Below are 4,735 nucleotides of genomic sequence, written 5' to 3' on the forward strand. Positions count from 1 at the left end.
ACAACGGGGAAAATGCTCGGATGCATGAGACGAACATGTATGCAAATGAAATGCACATGATGACATGATATGGAATGCATGACACGCAAGCAATGACAAGGTAACAATAGCAAATAACTAGGAGACACATGGCACATCGGTCTCGGGGTGTTACAGGCAGGAGGTATCACAGCGCGGCGGCGGTCGACGTTCTCCTGGATGGCTGGATCGAGGGGGCTTGGCGACATGGACGCCGGAGTTGGGGTCCTCGGCCGCGTGGTGTGGAAGGAGGAGCTCGTGCTCCTGGTTGCTGCTCGGGAGGCGCGAAGCAGAGGAGGCCGGTGCCTCGCGGGCTGTGCGGGGACGAGGAGGTGTCGGGGTGCGCTGCTGGTGAAGGAGCACGGGCGGCACAGGAGGAGGTCGGGCGCGACATGAAGCACCAAGGGGCGGCCATGGCGGGTCCCTGTAGAGAGAGACGAGAGGGAGTTGAGGGAACCAGGGGAAAGGAAGGAAGAGAAGTAAAAGGGGGTGCGACTGGGGCTTGCCTGGGTGGCGGAGGGCGTCGGCAGGAGGAGCTCTGCTCCGGCGTGGCACGCGAAGACGTCGGTGAAGCAAAGGACACGCGGGTGTGGGGAAAATCGCCGGTGGTCTCAATAGAGACAGGAGCGGGGTCTGGTGCCCGAGCGGATGCTGCGCTCGTGCAGCTCGCGTAGCAAGGAGGGGAGGCTGCGGGCGGTGGCGAGAAGGATCTTCATGGGGATCGGGATGGCTGGGATGGATTGGTCCGGTGGGGAAAGTGAGGTGGAGCTCGGGCTGTGGTGGTTGGTGGGATGGGGAATCGAGGGAAGGCAGTGGATCGATGGATTGGAAAGATAAAATGGAGAGGTGGTTGGCTCGCGGTGGATCCCGAGGAAGATGGTGGCGGCGGCCGGGGAACTGATGGGACAAGGCTCCTAAATTTTAGGGTTAGGGGTCGTTTATATAGCAAGTGGATCTAAATGCAAACTAATGGAATCCCTTTGATCTAGATCAGACGGCTGAGAAAAAAATAGGTTTGGAAGTCCAAATAATGAACCGAAGATGTTTTAGGGATGATCCGAATCCAACGGCGACGACTGCTCGGGTCGGGTTCGGGACAGCTTTCGGACGCGCGCGCGAGGATGGCCGTGGCTTGACGAGAGAGGTTAGGTTGGGCTTGGCGGTAGGTAGTGGAGTATGTAGACGGTCTAGGGAGGAAAGAGAGGGAAAGCCTGACAACAGTTTTCGGAGACCGAAAACGTCCAACGTTAGACCGACTATATTGCCGCTACAGTTAACCGTTGGGGCGTCAAACGGACTCCGAATGCGATGAAACTTGGCAGGCGACCTACTAACAACATAACAACACCATACGCAACTTTCATCCCATTCCAAGAACATTTTCCAGCCACTTATAAAATAATATTTCAGACATGCCACGGGCGCGTGCGAGTGTGTCTGGGCTCAGAACGGACATCGGAATGAACTGGGGAAAACCGGACGGATGCAAGTGAACAAAGACATGATGATGCAATGCACATGATGACATGGCAAGATGCAACACGCAAGAAAAAGACAAGGCAACAACAGCAAATAACTGAAAGACACCTGGCGCAATGGTCTTGGGGCGTCACAACACTCCACCACTACCAGAGGATCTCATCCCGAGATCTAGGATGGCACTGGAGGGAAACAGAAGAGGAAGAGAAGAGGTAAATTAAGTTGCTTCTTTGACAAATGAGTGAAACCAAAGAACCTTGCGAGGTTGAACAAATTGAAAGAAAGAATACATCAAAGATGAACGAAGTTGAGAACACTCCGTTAGAACAGAGGAATAAGGAACATTACTAGAACCTTGTAGGTTGAAAGACATAAAAAGGGGTTGAAATGGACAAGTAGTACATACAAGCACTCTGGTTGAAACGACAAGTACAATGAACGATATAGATCACTTACGACAACACTCCGGTAGGAAATGGAAGGCAATAAAATATGAACTTGGCAAAAATGAAAGCACTTGGATGAGACTCTGGTTAGAAGAGGAATGATAGACACAACACTCCGGTTAAAACAAGATAGAGAAGGAATAAGAATGATATAATTTGGACAGCACTCCGACTGTAAATGGTAGGAATTAGAATCATGAACTTTACAAGATGACAGGATACTTGACGAAATCAACAACACACTGCCTCCGTAACAAAAGAATGGAAAACTAGATGGTTGGAAAAAAAGAACGGAGAAGAAGAATGGAAACTCTCGCAATTAAAATTGAAAGGGAATGCTTATGAAGAAAAGGTTAAACGGAGTTGTTGGAAAATCAACAACAACAAAAACAAGCTTGTAGTGGGTTTTTGGAGAACATCTCAAAACTATGAGGTGAAATTCTGCCACTAACGGAAACAATAGATTGGATTGATATCAATGAGGAGACGAGAAACTTATATCATAGGGAGGATAAATGAAGAACTTGGGTCATTTATAAGCACCATAAATAGCAACAATCCTTAGGGAAGGCTTTAGGTGAAAATATACCCCAAGATAACTCCAATGAAGTGGTTGATTGGTTGAAAAGATGTCTTGAGCGAAGAGAAAATGAAGGATTTAGATATGTCACTCTTGAAAACTTGTGAATCATGAAACACGAAGGGAAATTATCAACAATGACATAACACCACCTCAAAAGATGAGATATGAAAGAATTGCACCTCGAAATGCAAGATGAAGAATGCTTGAACTCCTTAAAACGAGACATGTGTTGAACACCATGTTTATTTTAGAGTATAGCTTGGCGGGTCATGACTTCGAGAGAGATCTGGAAGAACAATTGAAGAATGAACAGAATCCTTGATGAACCACCATGTAGAGCCTCCGAGAAGAACTCCGGTAATAAAAGGAAAGATAAGTTGAGAACACATGGTGAAGCCTTGCGATGATATCGATGGAGCTTTGCGACGAGATAATGCAGAAAAACCTGGAACTCCAGAAAAAGGAAAGATGAAACAATTGAAACCGAGAATTTTGATGAACCTTCGGAATAAGAAATTGGATTAACTCGATGCAACAAGAATAAGAATTACATTATGCTTATCCTTCATCAACTTAAATTGATGACAAGCAACGGATTTGGCATACTACTTATTCTCGTAGAAAGGACTAAGAGAGATATAGAGTAAACTTGACAAGGTATTGATGGAATCACTGGTGGGATTTGGAAACAACGAATGAATTAATATGAAAACGAAGGAAGAGAAATCTTGACCGAACCGCCATAAGAATTAAAAATGAAAGTAGCAAAGGCACAATTCACCGGGAAGAATGATAAAAGGAACGAAGATACTTGAGAGAATATAAATACATGAGACCGAATAGATCACGAGCTGACTAGAGGGTACTTGAACGATGCACCGGAAGAGTTCGAGAATGAGAGCTGAAAGCTGGAATGAATAATTCTGAGAAGATGGGCTCCGGAGAGTCAAACTGAATAGACTCCTGAATTTCTCCGAATGGTCGAAAAGAATTCTCACAATCGCAAACAATTATGAGAGGATGGCATGAAGCTAGAACTACGAGTCTTGAGAGAACGGGTAAGATTGAAGAGAAACTCTTCTGCGGTCTTCAAATGTTGAGAATGACGACGAGAAACACCACCCTGCATTTCTTGAGGCACTCTGGAATGAAAATTAGAAAGGTTGAACCAACGATGAAAAGAATTTGAAACATCTTGGAGAAAGACATTTGACTGATGACAATTCATTCTTACATCAAACTTGGAGAAGAATTTGAGAGTAGCTCCAGAAAAATTAGAAGAGTCAGGTAAGATCCTGGGAAAAGACCTGTGGGTTAGGCCCACTCAAGAGAAACACCGTTTACGATTTGAAAGAGAGATTGCGCCGGTTGAATTAAATGACTTGAATGAGATAACAACCTCGAGATAGGTTGAACGGATCTTGAGTGAAAAGACGGGCCTTCTAAGATATCTTCAGTACTCCAGAATAAATGAATAACAAGAAGTCAACTATTATGAGGTGCACCGGTATGGGAAAAACATTTGAAACAAGGAAAGGAATATGATCAACACTGAAAACTTGAATTGAATCCACCGGAGAAGAAATAGAACGAAGAATGGTGAACTTGTAGCTTCCTTAGCATCTTCCTGAGAATCACCGGATAAGAACATTGACGAAAAAGAATGGAGAGACTTCCCATCAATAAAATGATACTTGATTAAGAAATCTGAGTCCTTGAAGAAAAAGGGTGGGAGGGCGGGGAAAACAAAGGCAACTTGGGACGGATGAAACAAATAACGTTGAGAAGACTTTGAGTTGATCTTGCGGCTGTTGAAAAGGATTGACATGACAATCTCGATTATCATGAAGGGTTAGTATTCACATAGAAATATGAGAACACCGCTTAGGAAAAGTATGGAATCAAAACTTGACATTGAAGCAACTCGAATACCACAACAACAACAAAACAAAGGATTGGCTTGCAGAATAAGACGGAAACAAACATATGATAGGCCCCATATCGTATCATGTGTCCGTTGGAAGGATATCCTACGTGATACTTGAATTCCCACCTATTAAACTCCCGAAACTTTCTGGTTATGCAATCATGTGTTGGGGATATAGGGGAAGCATAATATCTCACCCAAACTAACAATTCCCACATCCAGTTGTATCCATCCTTCAACACATAACCAAGAAACCTTCGAAAATCGTGTACTTCAACCTTC

This window comes from Triticum aestivum, chromosome 6A (genome assembly GCF_018294505.1).
Source record: "Triticum aestivum cultivar Chinese Spring chromosome 6A, IWGSC CS RefSeq v2.1, whole genome shotgun sequence".
Classification (NCBI taxonomy): Eukaryota; Viridiplantae; Streptophyta; class Magnoliopsida; order Poales; family Poaceae; genus Triticum; species Triticum aestivum.